This window comes from Bos taurus, chromosome 18 (genome assembly GCF_002263795.3).
Source record: "Bos taurus isolate L1 Dominette 01449 registration number 42190680 breed Hereford chromosome 18, ARS-UCD2.0, whole genome shotgun sequence".
Taxonomy (NCBI): domain Eukaryota; kingdom Metazoa; phylum Chordata; class Mammalia; order Artiodactyla; family Bovidae; genus Bos; species Bos taurus.
Window position 1 is genome coordinate 23,640,548 of NC_037345.1, and position 20,286 is coordinate 23,660,833.

The following is a 20,286-nucleotide window of genomic DNA, read 5'->3' on the forward strand; positions in this document are numbered from 1 at the left end:
AAATCTCATGGTATTTAAGCATCTTAAGATGTCTTAAATGCTGCTGTAGCCAAATACTTTGTGGTTTATATAACATCTTTGCCTAAGGGAGTATAACTTACTGTATAAATCATTATTATGTATTTTATAAATGTTTTTGCCTTGCTTCTCAGTTCCTTACAACAGCGAAATAGCACAAGAATTGCCCAACATTTCAATAATCCTCAAAATATTACTATCTCAGTCCAGAGATGATAAAGCAGCATTGCTAGAATTTGAAGTAACTTGGTCAAGATTTTAAAGACATTTCTCATCCCCAAGTCTACCATAAAACCAACAAATACTTATGTCGTTAGAGCCTGCAGAGAGGAATAAACAAATGAAATCTATTCCCTGTCCTCTAGGATTTTACAGTTCAGTCCGGAGTCATAACGTATTCGTGTAAAAATCTATCCCCTACAACCTGGCCAGTAAAGGAAGAACTACACGACTATTAGCCTAGCACTTACAAGGGGCTATTTCTGCTTCTGACACCAAATTTCTGCTGAGTCCAGGGAAACTTCCCACTTCCGCTCTATATCCTGGCTCACCACACACTTATCTAGAATAATGACTGCTTAGGAAGGGGGTTGGGTTTCTTAGAGAAAAAAATATTATGATGGTATTGAATATGAAAACGCCAATGTTAATAGTTCTGTTTTGGTTGTTGTTGTTGTTGTTCACAAAGGTCATTGCTTCAAAAACTAGGTCATTTCATACTGTTGAAAGAACAGAAATTTTTAAGAGATATTGAAAAAAATCTTAATTTGTGTTCAAAGCACCCTGCTTCCGACACGACTGTTAAGTGACAAATGGAAATTTCCCGAACTCTGTAAAATGAGTTGACAATAGGCTGCGTAGAGTTTCTACAGAAGCTGGCTGTCAAAAAAGTTGTAGCCATCATGCATTTCATCATTAATGATGACCAGCCAAGTTCTTTGTCTGCAAGGACTATAGACTAAATATTGTCATAGCCCGGACTGGCTGTGCAAGCCTTTTTTTGTTGCCACCTTGCAAAAGGAAATTTTATTTTTACAGATTGGCTCTCATTACAACAAATATCACCCCAAACCCTTGAAATAACAAAAAGAATTCCGAGGCCCAGCCAATGACCTGCTTGCTTTATACAATATTGATAGGGCAACCCCTGGACAACAAAGGAATTCTAACGGTGCCTTGGTTCTCTTTGTAATGGGGTTTGGCCAGGATAAGGAAAAGCATGTGTTTCTTTTTTATTTATTTAAAACGTATAGCCTTCCTGCTTCTCAAAAGGTTTAGGATAGCCTACAAAAACAACAACACAACAGAAAAACCGCCTGCATTAGGACTGGGTACAAACATAAAAATGAAATGTTAAAAAAAAAATAGAATGTTTTAAAAGCAAGAAAAGAAAGAAAGAAAATAATCAAACACATCACTAGCCTAGGCAAATACAGCTCCTATAATTGAGCATTAAAGGAACTTCGAGGTAGTATTTCCTGTTCAAGAAACAAGCCGGACAGAAACTCAGCTGGGACAGTAGCGCAACTTACCAGACTTACCCAGCTGTTTTGTTTTCGGCTGGCTTCCGCTCCAGTTGGTGGGTGCTGATGCTGTGCTAGCTGTTAAATATGTTTATCATCACCCCAGGAGCCAGGCAGAGAAGAGGCACTCGATACACGGTAGCAGGTATTCAGTTCATATATATTTGCAATATACAGAAAATATATTCATGTTTTCCCTCTAAACAGCTGCCTGCTAAGTGCCTTCTGCCAGCAAAAGAAGACAAGGAATCAAATTGATCTTTCTCTGGGTTCTATTTTTCCTTAGTAGACGAAATGAGCACAAGAGGCCACTGCTCAATTGACGTTTACCAAAAATCTGATTCTTCTTCCTAACAGACTTTGCAACACCATTATAAATAAATTGAATACCACACTGGGGTACCCCAGTTCTGCTCTATTGCTGAGAAGTTTGCAAACGCGATATGGAGTTCTGAGCTTACAGCACAAAGACAGGAGTTGGGGGGGCTCACTCTCTTTTTCTCAAATTTTCTTTACATTTAAGCTTTCCACCTCCGGGAGACTTCATGGAGCTAATTGTGCATTTTCCCTTGTGTGAGAAAAGGACAAGTTGCCTGCTTTCGCTTCAAATTGTCTGGCCCTCAATCAACATCACCATAAATGTGACAGATGAATATTAAATCCAAATATTTTATTGGTGCAGATAAATATGATTTGTAAAAAGAGTCAAATTAACAATCCATTACATACTAATGGGTTCTAATCAATAAGTTTAATTTGACTAAAAGGAGATGGGCGGGGGTGGGGGGGGGTGGAGAAAAGTGACTCAATTACACCCAAATGGTGCAATTTAAAATTATAAAGGCGATCAACTCCTACAACTTTTGAGCTCTAGTCTGACTTAGTGGCTTAGGGAACCAAGGCCTGAGCTATGTTGAAAGTGGACTTCTGTCTGGGGTCTACAAGGCTCATATTGCTGATTATTTTTCCTTTAAAAAAATTACTTAAAAACAGAAAAAGCACTGAGAATAGTAAAAAACAAACAGGCTTTCGCAACCCAGAGAGGAAAAAAATGCTAGTGTCATATTTGCATCAGATTATTTTAATGCAAATAAATCAATGCACAGAAAAGTTTTTCCCCCTCTCTGTCTCAACCTCTCTTCTTTCCCTTCTCCCTCTCTACAACCTGGGCTGAATGTTGTGTGTTTCCTTCTTGTCCTTAGTTCTATGCTCTTCTTACTAAATAGATAGGGCCCCATAAGTCAGCATAGTATCACTAGATGTGCTTGTGAAATTCTACCACTGGCTTTTCCCACTTGGCACCCTAAGTCATCTCTTTTGATATTCTGACTTGTTATTTTTTTATTTTTTCACTCATTCATTCCTCTCCTGACTGGCGATTGGAATGAGCCGGCTTGCTAAGGTTATTCTGACTTCAGTTAGGAGAAAGGTGCCTACATCCCTTGGTCATAGATGTAGATTTCAGGTCTTAGGACAGGCCACAGCCTTACCTGTGGGAAGACCTACACCCCATCCTCTAGGACTCAAACATGAGAGATCCAAGTGACAAAAATATCCCCTACTCCTGCTCCTCGGGCTCCTCCTCAGCTTGAATTTTATGCGAGGACTCTGATCAGTTTGGCTCAAGCTGGCAGGAGCCTTTGAGCGTGAAACGTGCCCTCCTTCCCTCTTTTCTCTCCCTGTCTGTGGCAACAGACAGAACTGAAATAAAGAAGGAAACAGACAACGCTTTTCTTTGCAGCAGCTCTGCCTCTTCAGACGGGGCGTCTGCAGCACACCCATAATCCTTGTGTCAGTCTGCTCCCTAGCGTCGCCGGCCGCGTCCAGCATCTGACAAACTCCAATCTGCAGCTGCCGGCAGCTCCTTTCTGAGAAGCAGCTCACAGCTCCAGCCGCCCTCCTGCAGAAGAGGAACAAAGCCCAGCGGACTATCTTGCTATCTTCTGGGTGGCAAGGAAATCTCAATTATACACCCAAGGGATGTGGTTTATGAAAAACTAGAAAGAATGTTTAAATTGTATACGTAAATTGTTTTGTTTTACAAGCTGGGGTAAATCAGCACATTTGCAGCCCATATTTATCTGATCCACTCCATAAGACTCTTTTTGAATGTATGCCATTGATGTGGGGGAGATGCCTATGCAAGACATAACCGACCCCCTAAATTCAATTAGGGCATTAGCAAGGGGAGAATGGAAATTTTGCTCTGGGGTTAGTCAACACTGCTGAGAACTTCTCGGAATAGTTCCTTGGCTGTAACCGAAGATTGAAATCGAAGGATAAAATTTCCAACGGATGCCGAGTAGTCAGAAGATTGGCTCGGGCTCGCCCTTTTAAGAAAAAGATGGCAAAGGAAATGCCCTCTTCTTGCTTGATTTCTAGCTCATTTTAAAAACTCTCTTCTTTGTGTCTCCCCCAACATAGCAGAGTCGACATTTATTGAACTAGATATAAAGCTTCATTCACATTCTCTATTCCAAGGATCATAAATGGTGGAAAATGGGAATACAAAATTCCACAGGACAAACCATAAATTGGGGGAAAAAAATACCCCAAGGAAGGAAATATTTGAAAACAATGTTTTATTTTTATACAACTCTTAGCAGCAGAGCACACCCCAGGGATGTGGTTGATGAAAAAGTAGGAGTGTTTAAACCGTGTATGTAAACTTATTTTGTTTTGCAACCTGGGGTAAATCCCAGATAGAGGTCACAGTGATGAGAAAAGTTTGAGGTGGCAAGGGAAGCTAGGCAGGAATAATCTCAAGGCTTTGACCGTGGGCTGCTGAGCCCTAATCACTGATAACAACCGTCAAGCTACCGAGGGGCTCCACTTCATATCGATGTGGCATTTACTTCTCCAGAAAGTCCCCCATTCGGACCAACACTTAGGGTAAGATAATTAATAGTCCCTTGAGTTATAGATTCTGAGTTAAAGGTAACAGTACATAATAGAAGTCAAGGTCATGCATAATACAGTAGCTTCTATAACAAAGGGGATTATTACCGCAATTACCGTCCTATTAGAAAGAAAGATTTTAGAAGTTTTCATCGTTTTAATTCTTAAACCTTCCTCTTGCCACTGAAGTTTAAGCTCACCAATTTATGATAGAGGAGTAAAAACAAAAGCTTTCTTCCCCGAGCGTCCAAGTGGCTACTGGGGAGGTGGAGAGGCAGAGAATGGTGATCCTATTTAGCAGGAAGGCTTTTGAGAAGTTTCCACAGACTGGACCTGTCTACTTTGCTTTGCTCCTTCCTGTGTTGTATCAAGTACACACTCAAATCCTACCTTAGATGTAACTTTTTTCTTTTCTTTTTTTGCTATACAAAATGGGAAAGAAGTTTCTAGTTTTGTGTATAACATTATTTATTCATTTTCAACAGATAGGATTCTATTTTCCTTTGGCAGCCACTGATTCCGCCCCCCGCCCCACCAGGTCACAAAGATTTTTGAAGGCCCTTGAGAAGTCTGAGGCTCTGGCCCCTTGCCTGTTGTGTCCAGTGAAGGCAACAGGTCTGTGTGCCAAGACCTAAATTGGACTTGAACCCAAGAGCATGTTTCCCACCCAAACTATTTAGTAACTAAATTTGCTCCTGGCTGGAAGAAAGCTAGTTCCTGTCCTTTAAACCAAAGCAAAGCAAAACAAAACCTGTTTTAAAAACTTCTTTAAAAAAAGAGTTCTGGTCTAAAAAATTGTAATTAGTTTAATAAGACATCCTGCACAGAGCCGCTCAGAAGCTCCCTGTGCCATCTGAGTGAGCCTCATGAGCACAGTGGTGACAGACAGCGTCGCACAAGTGCTTTCTGAAATGGTTTCTAACTAACACTGCACTCATTTTTATGACCCGGACAGTCTTGCCGTCTTTCTGCTTGGGGACAAAAGAGCGAGCAGACACAATCATCTTTTGAGAATGATGGCATCGTCATTGTCTGCATAGCAGGACTGTAATTAAGCGCCAGAAATAGGACAGCTGAGAACAGACAAAGAGAGGGGAAGGGAGGGACGGTGAACCGGCGTCGCGGTGAGAGGCCTGAGCAAAGATAGTAGCTGAAATCAAGCACACGCATAGATGAGGTCATCCTGGGAAAGAGCGTGTGTTTGGAAGGAAAAAATGTGAAGCAGGCCAGAGGAAGGGAGGCCCAGTGAGCTGCTTGGAGTCTGGGGCCCAGCTCACATGCTCCTTCCTCCAGGCAGACCTCAGGGATGGCTACTGGAAGAATTATTCATGTACCAAATATTTATGGATATAAATGTGGCAATCTCTATTTTAGGTACTGGAGACTCTCTGTAAACAAACCAGGCCTTTGCCTTTTTGGGGATACCTGAATGTCAACTCCAGAAGGAACTAGGCATCTGAAAATCCAGGGGAAGAGCATACAATGCAGAAGAGACAGAAATGACAAAGTTCCCAGGGTGTATCTCTGCAGGCCAAAGGAGGCCAGAGCACTGGACCTGAGGACGCTAGAGGGTGGAGTCAGGGTGAGATTGGAGAAGTGGGCAGGGCTCCGTCATATGGGATCTGTGGACCCCAGGTGAGGATATGAATTGGGGTCACTGAAACCATGGAACTGTCGTGGAACCATGACACTTCATTTCCACAGAACTGTGCATAGTCACAGGAGGCCTTCTTTCCAGGTTTCTCACCTCTGATCCAGCGCTTACAGACAATATACACCCACAGCAGCCACCTCATCAAGGTACACGGAATTGAAAATGGGTCAGGATTTAGGTGAGGACACAGACTGTGAAAGCCCACTTATTCTGGGTGCTACCTGCAGACCTCACTTAGGCTCAGCGAGTTGGTAGATGATGACAAATAAAATAAGAGCTGACTCTGAAACTAAACTTCCCAGGAGGGTTCAAAGAGAACTCCTACAAAACCTTGTTTTGATTTCTTTCATCCCACAGTCAACGAAGCTATAGAAAAATGTATTTCTCTCCAGAAATCAATAGGTCAGTCATGGGACTTCCCTGAAGGTCCAGTGGTTAAGACTCCTGTTCCCACTGCAGGGAATGCCAGTTCAATCCGTGTTCAGGAAACTAAGATGCTGCAAGGCAAAAATAAATAAATAAACACAACCAGAAAACTTCTTGAGCCAAATAAAAAATGAAAAACCAACAAATAAACTTAAAATTTTTATATTGGAAAAGTTATAGATTAAAAAAAAAATCAATCATGAGTCATTTAATATCCTCCCAAATAGAGGCCCATGTAGAGTGAGTATTGAATAAGAATAATAGCATTGAAACACATATATTACCGTATGTAAAACAGACAGCCAGTGGGAGTCTGAGGTATGATTCAGGGTACCCAAAGTCAGTGCTCTGGGACAACCTGGAGGGATGGGGTGAGGAGAGAAGCAGAAGTGGGGTTCAAGAGGAAGGGGACACAGGTATGCCTATGGCTGATCTATGTTGGTGTATGGCAAAACCATCACAATATTGTAAAGTAATTATCTTCCAATTAAAATAAATACATAATTTTTAAAAAAGATATGCAGGTGAAAACAAAACAAAAAGAATATATACGTGAATGTAGTACATAGGATGGAGAAGGAAATGGCAACCCACTCCAGTATTCTTGCCTGGAGAATCCTGTGGACAGAGGAGCCCGGTGGGCTGCTGTCCATAGGGTCACACAGAGTCAGACAAGACTGAAGAGACTTAGCAGCAGCAGCAGCAGTACATAGGAACTCATTACAGGCATGAACAAATGCATTTCTTCACCTGTGCCTTGGATGACTCATCTGTGCCTTGGACAGCTCCAAGAACTTGGGGCCTAGATATCCTGATTTGGGGGCCTGAAGAAAGAAGACTCCTTGACTCCAGCTCTCAGCAATTCCCCTGAGTTATTTAGAGATCCTCTTTAGTGAGTAGAGTCATATAGCATCAGAGCAGCAAGTCTAATCCCAGCTGGAAACTCTGAGGCCCAGAGAGGGGAAGTGACTCGCCCAAGGTCACAGGCAAACCAGGACTAGAATTCTACATAGTGCTCCTTCCCGTGTTCCCCGCTTCCTCCTTTTAGGTTAAAGAAGGACAGGGGAAATCAGTTCAGAACATACATATATGAGTGAGCATTAACTAACAAAGGAAGACCTGAACAGTAGGCAGAAGCTTCTCTCCTTTTCCTCCCTGGGCCCGCTTTGTAGGCCCACCCATAATGGGGCCCTTTCAGCAGGGAACCCAGACTCTGGGGTTTCCAGGGCAAAGATCAGAAAAGGAGCATGGGCTTTGGGTGGGCATGCCCCCTTAGTTTCCTCATCTGTAAAGTGGGTATAATTATAGTACCTATCTTACAAGATAGTTGCATGGTAGATTTATCTATGAAAAGTTTATCACAATGCCTGGCATATAATTAAGTCCTCAATAAATACTAGAGTAGCCATTGTCAATATTGTTTTTTTAAATGATAGAAAATATAGAAATATACACACAAGAAAAATCACCTATTATCCCAAACCTAGAGATAACCATAATGAACATTCTGGGGATTCTCTTTCCAGTCTTCCTTCCAAACCTACATAATATATATAACATAGAAGTATATATATGTTACACATGGTATGTACAATGTATACACTCTTTCACATGCGTGAGTGCATGCTCAATCACTTCTGTCACGTCCAACTCTTTGCAACCCCACGGACTGTAGCCCACCAAACTCCTCTATTCATGGGATTCTCCAGGCAAGAACACTGGGGTGGATTGCCATGCCATCCTTCAGGGGCTCTTCTGGACCCGGGGATTGATCTCCTGCATCGCCTGCGTTGCAGGCAGTTTCTTTACAGCTGAGCCAACAGTGAAGCCCACAGTATTCCATACTTGACTCATTAATTTCAGGTATTAATAAACATTTCCCATGTCATCAAATCCTTCCAAAAATTATTGTTTTCATGGCTCTTTTAACCAACCTCCAATTATTGGAAATTCAGTTTCATCTAGTTTGTGCTATTGCAAATAGGGCTTCAGTAATTATTCTTATACATAAATCTTTATAAATATTTATGATCATTTCTCCAGGAGAATCCCTAAATGTTGACTTGCTGGGTCACAGGGCATGCATATTTTTCAAGCTTTTGATAGAAATTTCCAAAGTGCTCTCCAAAAATTTGGATCACTTGACATGCTACTACTCAAGGTAGAGTTTATGTCCACATCTCCACCAACCCTGGGTGGCATCTCTTTAAATACCTTTACCTTTTAGATAGGCCCAAAATATTGCATCTTCTTGTTTTCAATTCCTCAATTGCTAGGAAGTTATGAAGATTGAACTTTCCTCTGTATTGATTCATTTAGGAACTGCCTTGCTCAGTCATTCAGTCGTGTCTGACCCTTTGCAACCCCATGGACTGTAGCCTGCGAGGCCCCTCTGTCCATGGGATTCTCTAGCCAAGAATACTGAAGTGGGTTGACACGCCCTCTGCCAGGGCTATCTTCCTGACCCAGGGATTGAACCCATGTCTCCTGGGGCTCTGGCATTGCAGGTGGATTCTTTACAGCTGAGCTACCGGGGAAGCCCAGGAACAGCCTGATTAAGTCTTTTAACTGTTTTTCTACTTGGGCATCTGTCTTAGTAGAACTACTACATCTTGGTCGAACCAATTTGTAAGAGGATGTTGTGTAATTGGGATGCTAATGTTTTGGCACGTTATTAACTGAAATATTTCTCCCGTGTTTTGCTTGTAGCCTTTTAGTATAGTAACAAAAATGTTGGAAGAACACAAGGCTGGTGTGATGTTTATCTGAATCTGCTATGCAGTCATTGGTGACTAGACAATCTCATTCCTGTTCATTCCTCTTCCCCAATCTGTCACCCAGGTGGGTTGGGAGTTGCTCCAGGAGGGGTCCACTTTGGTGACCACTGGAGCCCTCTCTAGCCCTCCTTGCAGTCCCAGCACCCATCCCCCTTCCAGTAAAGACCCTCTTTAGGGCCTGGAGAGATAGCTCCACTTGAACGCCTCCTTCTCTATGCCCCGGGGTATACAATTAGCACACAAAAATTCCAGTGGGTTCCAGATAAGGGATATTGTCTTTGAACAAAGTGGAGGTGCGGGAGAGGTAAGGGTAGCTGCTGGCTTTTTTTAAACAACCTAATTTAAGTGTGAAAATCAACTTTTCTTCTGAACAATGTGGCAACAACCTGAAAGCTGTGAAAGATGGTGCTAAAGCTAAGGAATTTGTGAGGAAAAGCTTTTATCAAAAGCCCAGGGGGGAAGCTGACTGCATCTGTGCTTACAAAGGACCTCCCTGACCTGCTTGGTTAACCCACCAAGGCTCTTAACTCTTCGAGGATCTCTTCCTTGTCCCCATTGGTGACCTCTGACCAGGAGACACATCCCGTCTTTAGTTGATGTGATGGACACTGACGCCCCTAGCTGTACTCTCCCTCCTAGTGACAGGAGTCCCATTTCTCTCTGACAAATCCCTTTCTAGGTTCATGTATTTGAAGAGAAGTTGACTCCAATGCCAGTGCCAGGGATTTGTCTCACACTTAGTCAGTCTGAGTAGCGCCATACTTGTGGTCTCAGCTATCTGTGTAGGGATGGACACGCACTTCAATTCAGGTTGATGAGAGCCAAGCCCAGAACTCTGCCCCAAAGCTTCAGGGCTCAGAGCTCTGAAAGCTTGGGGCTGCTGGCAGCCAGCCTGCCACACTGGGAGCCCATAGAGAGAAGTCGAGGGGAGAGATGACGATTAGGGAGCCCACAAATGAAGCCACACCTGTATTTTCAGTGGTGTGAGCCAATCAACTCACTAGTTAACATAACCACCCCCCACCTTTTTTTTTCTTGGCTGCACTGGGTCTTCGATGAAGTGTGCAGGATTTCTCTAGTTGCAGAGCATGAGCTCTAGATCGCGAGGGTTCGGTAGTTGTGGCACCTCTGTGGTTGCAGCACTTGGGCTTGGTTATCCTGCCACATGTGGGATCTTCCCAGATCAGGGATTGAACCCGTGTCTTCTGCATTCGCAGTCAGATTCTCAACTGCTAGACCACCAGGAAGTCCCCCAACATAAGCCCTTTTGAGTTGGGTTTCTATCACTGACTGTGGAAGGATTCCTCAATAATACAGTCCAGTCCATCAACTGGGTCTCTGCCTTGAACAACTGAATTGTAGATACCCATGAATCCAAACCCAGATGAGTTTAGTGTGTGGGTGGATGGGATGTGGGGCATTGGTAGCCCAGTGAGCTCCTAGGACAGGGACCTGGAAACGCATGTGAGGAATAGTTGAAGAAAACAGAGGAGAACTCCAAGAAGATGTGACAGCCTGTTGTCATGGAGACCCCACAGCATAGACCATTGGATGAAGGATTTTTAGAGCTGGGTTTTAACTCAATATGAAGAAAAGTTACTGATTCTCAGACGTGAGGAGGTAGTGAGTTCCCTTCCCCTGGGGATGTATAAGAGGAGAGTGTCTAACAGGATGTCATGGGAGAGATTCAAGGAGACGCAAGTTGAACTATAGACCCTTGATGTTCCCACTAATCCTGAGCCACGATGAATCTGTTTTCCGGATGCAGGGGTTGGTGTTCGAATCAGATTTTCCTCTTTTGCGACCCAGCTTTTCTAGCAGGAAAATTATGTTTATGAGGGTACAGTTGCTATGGAGATGACTAAAATGACAGATTCAATGCACAAAGCAAGGAAACAGAGAAATTGCCTTCTACACCCAACCCCAAACCCTTACCCATTTCTGTTACCCAACACATACACACTTCAGGGGGCTCCCCCAAAAGGAACTTAGCTCCCAGGAACCCAGAATTGAAGGCTGGGTAGATTGTGGGGCAGAGAAGAAATCTGGGCACTGTCCCAGGGTTTGCCTTACTTGGGTGTCAGAAGGCTCCAATGGCTAAGGTCCCTTGTCTTGGTCAGTTCCTACCAAATATGGGATTCTTGATCCACTGCTGTTCTCTCTCCTCCCCTCAACCCAGAACCACTTGCTCTTTTCTAAAATGGAAGCTGAATCGCTATTCTGCCAAGTGGCGGAATATGTCTTAACACAAGTGGCCTTATTGTGTCTTTCGGGCTTTTGCTGTTTCTTATTATTATAGATTATCATTATTCTGCATATTCACATTCATATTTGGGGCATTATTTTGAGAATCAGTTAATACTTTAAAAATCTTTTTCTAGTTACTGTTTGTTTTTCCATTTTGATGTTTTTAAAGTGTGTGTGTACACGTGTGCACACGTGCACACTCATACTTTGTTGCTATTTTTCAAGTCCATTTTAAAAGGTCAGGCAAAAAAATTTTCCAAAATACAGATTAGCTGTTTATAGGCTCCTTCTTTTTTATGGAATCTATTTATTTTACCGTGTCAGCCATACCTGAACTATAGGTGTTTTTATGACCTTTCTGTAGGTCTAATACAACCATTGGGAGGAAGTGATTTTTTTGGTAAACTACCTTTAAAAAAGAAATGAGAGACTTTCCCCTTATCTCAGCATCTTTCATCTCTCTTTCTTCTGTTAGTGACTTTTCCCCTCTCCCTCATTTGGGTAAATACGTACCATGCCTGGGACTCTTATGATCCATAATCCACCAAAAATAAAATGTACAGATGTTTTTCAAATGGGCCAAAATGGACATTTTCCATATCTCACTCCTCAGGGTATTTTATTATTGATTTTTATTTAGGGGAAAAGATGCATCATCCTTTTGGCAATGAAACCAAAGCAAAGGCCTGTCTTAAAAGCTATATCCCTGTGACCCTGATGGGAACACCTGGTGTGAGTGGACCTAGTAATTAGGAAACTTTTCCTGAAGCAAAAATGCCAAAATACCAACAGTGTTATCTCTGGGGTCTGAGAGATATGATAAATTTTTATCTTCAATTTTATACTTTTCCATGGCTTCGGGACTATCTATAGCAATCATAAGCTAGTTGAAAAATAATTGAATATGTGAAGACATATTCCTTGAAAAAAATGAAACATGATCTATAAAGTTAAAGTCTCCTTTGACTTCTATCCCTTCCCATCCTGGTTCCCTCTCTAGATATAACTGCTGTTAGCAACTTAGTCTGTATCCTTCTAGAACTTTCTTTGATTAATTTACACACAGGCACACAAAAACATATGCATTCATGTTGTTCTTTAAAAATCAAGGGGAAAAACAACGAATTTGGTGAAAGCATAGCCGAGAATACTTACAAATGTTAGAACAAAAAGAATTTAAAGGGCTTTCTAGTCCAACTCCCTCATTTAACAAATGTGGCACTCAGTTCTCCGGAGCCTCTCTTCCCAGGAAACCACACTCTGATGCGAGCCATATTTTGATATGTGGGTCTTCAGATGAGCAGGAAGATGTGTAAATACTCGTCTCCCAGGCCTGAGTATGACTTTTAATAATCGAATATGGAGCTTGAGCCAACATTTTATTCAGGCACTAAATTTAAAAGTGGAGCCAAGAGACTTTAAAAAATTTATGATTCCACAAACGCAGAGAATTTTCCCCCACGATCACTATCTCAGAACTAAAAGCGTAAAACCGGCCCTGTGTGGCTTGGCTCTCTTTGCCTGAGCTCCAACTCTGGGGTGTTCTGAAGTCTCAAGCAAGCTGCCCTAGTTGGGGGTCCCTCCAGGCGCCAGGAGTAGGGAAGGTGCCCATCCCCACCCTCATCCTTGCCCCAGGACTAAGGAGTCCTCCTGAAGCTATTTGGCTCCCTTATCGCCCCTCTCCCTGTCCTCCAGCCCTCGGAGCAAGCGCCTGAGTGCCCTGTGATAAAGATAGTGTTTCGACTTGAAAGAGTAATTGCTGACACACATTACTGTTTCCCTGGAGGAAATCAGTCCAGACAAATCCTCTGAAACCTAGGACAGCAAACACGGCAGATTATGGTGGGAGCCGACTTGGCTTTTGGTCTCCCTTGTGAAGCACCTCTGTCTCATTTTTAAGACTCCAAATGCCTGCCATGCCCACAACACCCTCAATCCTTCCCACCCAGCCTGGCCCATCACCTGGATCTGGACCTCAGAGGTTTGGGCAAAGCTTTATCCTCCTTCCCTGCTGCTAGGAGACTTAGGGGACACAGCAAACCCCTCCTATGTGAAGCTCCAAGGACTGGGGGCCAGTAGATATCCCTCCATCTCAGAAGGAAGAAGCCCATTGGACAGAGAATACTTTCATAGAAATTTCTGTATCCCAGCCCTCATTCATTCATTCATTCATTCGACAGTATTCATAAGCATCAACTATGTGCCTGCACAAATAGGTAATGATAAGCTCAGGAAAGAAAAAATAAAACAAGGCAGAGAAGATGGCAAAGGCAAGCAAGGTGAATTTATTATTATGTAAGTGGTGAGCAGGGATGACCTCACTGATTGGATGACATCTGAGCAGAAACCGGAAGGAAGAGAGGATGTAGATCACTCAGCCATCTGATGGAAGAACAGTGCAAGCAGTGGGAACAGAAAGTGCCAAAGTCCTGAGACATGAACAACAAAAAGGCAAGTCTGGCTAGAGCAGGATAAGTGAGGGGAAAAAATGGGAAATGAAAATGGGGAAGTAGATTATTCATGGCCATTGTAAGGATTTGATTTTTCCTTCAAGTAAGAGAAGCTATTGGAGGGCTTTGAGAAGAAGAAGGGCATAACTAGATTCAGATTTTGAAAGAAAGACTCAGACTTAATTCTATACATACTGTGACAAGAATGGAAAGAAGGAAACCAGATAGGAGGCCATTGTTGTCATCCAAGCAAGAGACAGTGGTAGCTTGGCCCACGTTAGTAGTGTACAAGTGGTGAGAAATAGGAGAGTTACTTGACCTCTCTTCTATATAGATAGATAGATAGATAGATACCTATGCACCTATATCTATATGTATGCACACACTTAGACACACACACACACACACATATATAACTGGGCCACTCCTACTTCAACTTCATAAGTTAATCTTCTAGAAAAACCTAAACATTTTGGCCAACTCAATACATATACATATGATAGAGTCAACAGGAATTTGGCTTACAATATTGGGGAAATGGAGGTATTGGGTTAACCAAAAGTTGTTCAGGTTCTTCCATAAGATCAACTTTTTGGTCAACCCAATATATTCTGAAATGGGACAATGGCAAAAGAACCAAGTCATAAGGAGTGAGGAACTTAGGAATTCGAACATGCTCGTTTTGAGATGTCTTTTAGACACTCAAGTGGACAGAGATTCTCAAGTTCAAGAGAGAGGTATCATCTGGAGATATGTTTTATGATGGTATTTAAAGCTATGAGACTAAATGAGTAGCTAGAGAAGAAAAAGCATTAAAGTGTGTATAGAAGCAGAGAAGAGGGGAAGGATAAGGAAGGGAAATGAAAGGAAAGGGGATGGAAGAGAAGAGTAAGAAAGGAAGAAAAAGAATCTGAAGGCTGAGCCTGAGGATGCTTCAACATTTAAAGACTGGGAAGACACAGAAGACCTCTAATTAAGAAAGAGTTTCCATTGAGATGGCAGGAGAGCTGGGGGAGTGTGGTATCCTAAAAGCCAAGGGAAAAGTGTTTCCTGAAGGAGAGAGTGATCAACTACATCCAACACTGTTGATCAGTTGACTAAGATGAAGCATGAGATTTGACCATGAGATTTAGCAACATGACCTTGAGAAGAGCTTTCTCAGTGGAGAGGAACCTGATGGAGCTGGGTTCAAAAGAGAATGAAAGAAGTAGAAGATAATGAGAATAAATAATTAGTTCATGAAATTCCATAACCTCAGATCTTGGAGTGATGAAAAGGCACCCAATGCCTTCATGGATTTCCATCCAGTGCAAGAAACTAGCTCTTTGTCAGTCATTGCATTTCTGTATGCCTGCACTTGAGAATTTACCAAGAGTCCAAAGTATTCAAAAACAAACAAAAAAAATAGGACATGCATTTCTACAAAATTTCTCTATTGCCTTTTTTTGTTTCAGTAAGGAAAAAATCTTATATAACACAAATGAAACTAACCATATGGTTTTCCAGCAAATGGCTTTTGCTGGACACATTCCTCATTGTTGGAGTTTAGAGGATTCTGTAACGCTCACTTAAACTTTTAGAGACTATTGAGCAATCTGACTTTTTTCCAAATCAACCAGGAAAGAAAAATAGCTGGTCTTAAATAATTCATCTATTAAAGTCATGATCCAAGTGTAGTAGTCATAGCTATCAATGTTTAGTTGCTTAAAGACTACAAGAGTATCATGTTTTCATATGTACCATCTCATTTGATCTTCACAGCTATATAAGATGGCAGGAACCATTATCTCCACTTTACAAAACAAGAAATGGAGAGCCAGAGAGATTAGAGACTCATCCAAAGTTATTTAAAAAGTAATTGGTTGGACTTCCCTGGTGCTCCAGTGCCTAAGACTCTGCACTCCCATTGCAGGGAACCCTGGTTCGATACTAGGTGAGGAAACTAGATCCCACACACAGCAATTAAAAGTTCATACATGCCTGCCTGCTGTCACTCAATTGTGTCCGATTCTTTGTGACCCCATGGCCTGCAGCCCACCTGGATCCTCTATCCATGGGATTCTTCAGGCAAGAACACTAGAGTGGGTGGCCATGCCTTCCTCCAAGGGATCTTCCCAACCCAGGTATCGAGCCCACGTCTCTTATGTCTCCTGCATTGGCAGGCAGATTCTTTACCACTAGCACAGTTCACATATTGCAAATAAGATGTATGATTGATCCCATGTGCTACAACTAAGACCCAGCACAACCAAAATAAATAAATTGAATAAATAAATATTTTTTAAAAAGGAAAAAGTAAATGGTGACCCTTCACACAGCATTACTTCTCCCTCTAAAGGGGATCCTGACGCTTCCCAACACATACCTGATGTGGGATGGATGGACAGAGCACTGACGTGAGCCAGAGAGCCAGACAACTTCTCTCTGAACATTTCCCCTTCATGGAGTGGGTTTCTCCACATGCTGAAGTGGCTTCCTCTACCCAAATGTGTATCTGACATTGTAGCTGACATTGAGTGAACATGGAAAATCATCTCTAAATGCCTCTGCAAGCTGTAGGAAACATGGAAAGTTCACCGTATTCTTTGTACTTCACCTGACCAAGGAGTTTGCCCTCATCTTTTACAAACACTCAATGATCGTGGCCAAGACTTCCCACCAACCATGCAGACAATATGTCAAATGACTAATTGGCAAACACAGTGTTTCCAATCAGAGTCTTGATAAACCACTGCACTAGTCTGATGGAAGTCTGCCCAGCTGTAAAGTCCTAAGGGTAATGGGTCCGTGTTGTCTTTGACCTCACATCCAAAGTTCTTGGTTTTTAAATATTATTAATGTGCAGTCATTGCGTATGGATTTATTTTAATCAACCAGCAACAGCCATTGTGGCCTTGGAACATGAGTAGACAGACGTCTCCGTAGATTAAGAGAAAGTTCAGAAACAAACTCAAATTTACATATTCATTTGTATGATAAAAGAGGTATTTCCAATAAGTTAGGAAATTAATAATGATTTAATGAAATTGTGCCAAGGAAATTGATTAACTGTTTAGAAAATACAAGGTTAAAGCCTCACCTCACTCTCCCTGCTCAAATGAATTCCAGTTCAATTAAAGACATAAATATAGAACTAAAATAATACAAGAAATAGACTAGATGATAGGGAGCTTTTTATCTGACCTTCAACTGGAGAGGATTGTTGTAAATACCCATACAAGGAAGGGAGCTGTGTATGAGCATGTTAATAATTTGAAAACTATTTTTCTGTTTTTATTTATTCATGGCTGTGCTGGGTCTTTGTCACTGTACTCGGGTTTTCTCTAGTTGCAGTGAGTGGGTGCAGTCCTTGGCCTTCAGCAATTGTGACCTGGGGGCTCAGTACTTGCAGCTCACAGGCTTAGTTACCCTGGGGCATATGGGATCTTCCTGGACCAGGGATTGAACTCTTGACTCCTGCTTTGGCAGGCAGATATTTAGCCACTGGACCACCAGGGAAGCCTTCTATTTTAATTAAAATACAGTCTTGCTGCTCATGGCCTTCCCCCACTCTTACTGCTAAAACTCCCTTTTCCACTCTTTCCCTCTGACCCTGAGTCCTCCTAGGATCCAAGGAACATCAGGCCAAAATTATTCACTCATCTTGAGAAAGGGAAACCAAAGACCCAGAGAAAGGAAGCAACTTGTCTAAGAACAGATAGCTTGTAGAAAAGAGCTGGATGGTTGGGTTTGACTCTCATCTCTGCCACTGTGTGCCACTGTGCCCAAAGCTGAGCTCCCCTCTCTGAGCATCAGGATCCTCAGTTGTAAATGAAGAAGGAACTAACACTGTCCTAGTGATTTGTTGTGAGGATAAAATGAGTTAATCTGCAAAGTGTTGGGAACAGTGTCGCTCTATAGCAAGAGCTCAATAAATGTAAGAGTTACGTTTACCTCAGGCTTCCCGGGTGTTTCAGAAGGTAAAGAATCTGCCCACAATGCAGGAGACCTGGGTTCAATCCCTGGGTAGAGTAGATCCTCTGGAGAAGGGAATGGCTACCTGCTCCAGTATACTTGCCTGGAGAGTTCCACGGACAGAGGAGACTGATGGGCTACAGTTCATGAGGTTGCAAACAGTCGGACATGACTGAGCAACTAACACCCTTACCTTATCCTGGAAGATGGGGTTTACATGATACATGTCCTCATCACAATGGTAGGTACTAGGCCAGCGTCAAATCCTCAAGAAATACTTATTTTTGATAGAAGGTGAGTAATTGTGTATCACACCATTGCCTTGAGACCTATTCTTTCATTTTAGACTAAGAACAACATTGGGATGCTAACAGGGCAAGCACAACTGTACCCATTTCAAAGATGACAAAACTGAGATATGGAAGTCCTTGCCTTCAGCCACAAAGACTTGGGAATAAGCTCAAATATCCCAGCTTCTCCACTACGCTTTCACACTGAAAACTTAACCCTGTTCCCCCACAATCAAACAAACGATAGCCATCGTGCTTGTTTTTTGTCATCAAAGTCCTCCCATTTATTAAGCTTATCATGTACCAAATCAATCACTAATGCTACACAACCATCATCTCATTTAATCCTTAGAACAATCTGGGGACTAGACATTCCTGTGTACATTTTATACCTAAGGAAATCAAGAGTTAGATAATAAGCCTAAGGTCATAGAAGAACAGAACAAAATCCCTGTTGTAATGGAGGTCTGTGTGATAATAAAGCCCACGTTATTTGCCATTTTTCTAAGGGCAGAGGAACTGGGAAGCAGAAGGGCCCAATTCTTGCCTTAAAGTGGTCAGGAGTCCACCTTGGGAAGATGCCACAGCTTAGAATAGACATCACCAGGATTCAGACTCAGGTTGTCCCATCTGGGGGCCTGTACATTCGTTCCCAGGTTACCCTGCCAATTAGTCCCCAAACAATAATACTGAAATACTTAATGATATTAAAATGTTAAAATGGTAATACTGAAAGAAATTATTGTGTACCTACCCAAAAACAAAAGCCCTGTCTAGGAATCACAGAGATGCATCCATTGATTATTAATACACCAATGGGTCCAACCCACTGATGTTGATTCCTGCCACGTGCCAAGCACTGCTCTAGATGCTGGCGACACAGCCACACCACACCAAAGGGTTTGCCAAAAGGTTGGGGAGAAGAGACATGGGCAACTGGAGAAGTAGTCATTAAAGATGAGAGCAAGAGTTTGGGAAAAGAGTTTCAAGAGATGGGATCTCGGTCTCTGTATTCAAAACACTTAAGACCTTTTCGAGGAGACAAGACACAGAAATCACCAAGGGAAAAGTTCCATGATAGAAATATATAGTGTAGATGATTGTAGAAAGGCGGCCAATGAACTGCCAAATGAGGAGTTTGAACAAAGCTTGGTACTGGGAGGGTTAGTGAAAGAAAACTGCGGAGCGCTCATGCAGACTTCAGGGCCTAAGCTGGTACATCTGTGACTTAGATCCATAGATAATCTTATTTCCCTGAGTTTAAAATGAATAATAATAATAATAAACTAAGAAAAAAAAAGTAAAAGAGCAAAGCATTGTCTCCTTCCCCCGCTGCCCCTCCCCTCCCATTCCCAGCCTTGCAGGTTGTCACCCCTCTCTCTAAATTGCCTGGCCCGTAGATCCCCACGTCTGATGGAAATCGAGGCAGCGAGAAAGTGTGAGGTCACGTTCCCCGTGCCTTGCTCAGCCCTTCCCCAAATCACTTCTGACCCCACTGTTAGGAGACAATATTGAAAACAGTCCAAAACCACCCCACTAAAAACATGAATCAAAAAGTCGCGACTCCTGGACGTGTTTTTAAAATTGCTTAGTTGCATGCAAGTCCCTTTAGTGCTGGAAGGACTTTAATAAAATTGATTTTCTGAGTATAGCCTTTTAGCAGCTACTGTATAAGCTTGAAATATGAACCCTTCATTGTTGAAAGTGTTTCATTTTTGGCCTGTTACTAATGATGAAGGGAAAGTGTGGGTTTGGAATTCTCTAAGGCTGACATTCTCATAATTAAATAGTGTTAATAATAAAGCTTTTGCAGATTTTAAACAAACTGGCACAGAGGTGGAACAGTTTGCCGTATTTCATTTAGAGACCACAGCAATTAGCCTTTAATGAATAGTACACAGCGACATAGAAGCGAGTCATTTCTCCCTGTCGTTTATTTGCCAAATCACAAAAGGCGATGTTTTCATTCTGCTGATTGAAAATGATGCTCAGGATTTCTCCTGAAAGCCTCTTAAGTAATTGCCTCGTGAAACTGAAAAATAAATAAAT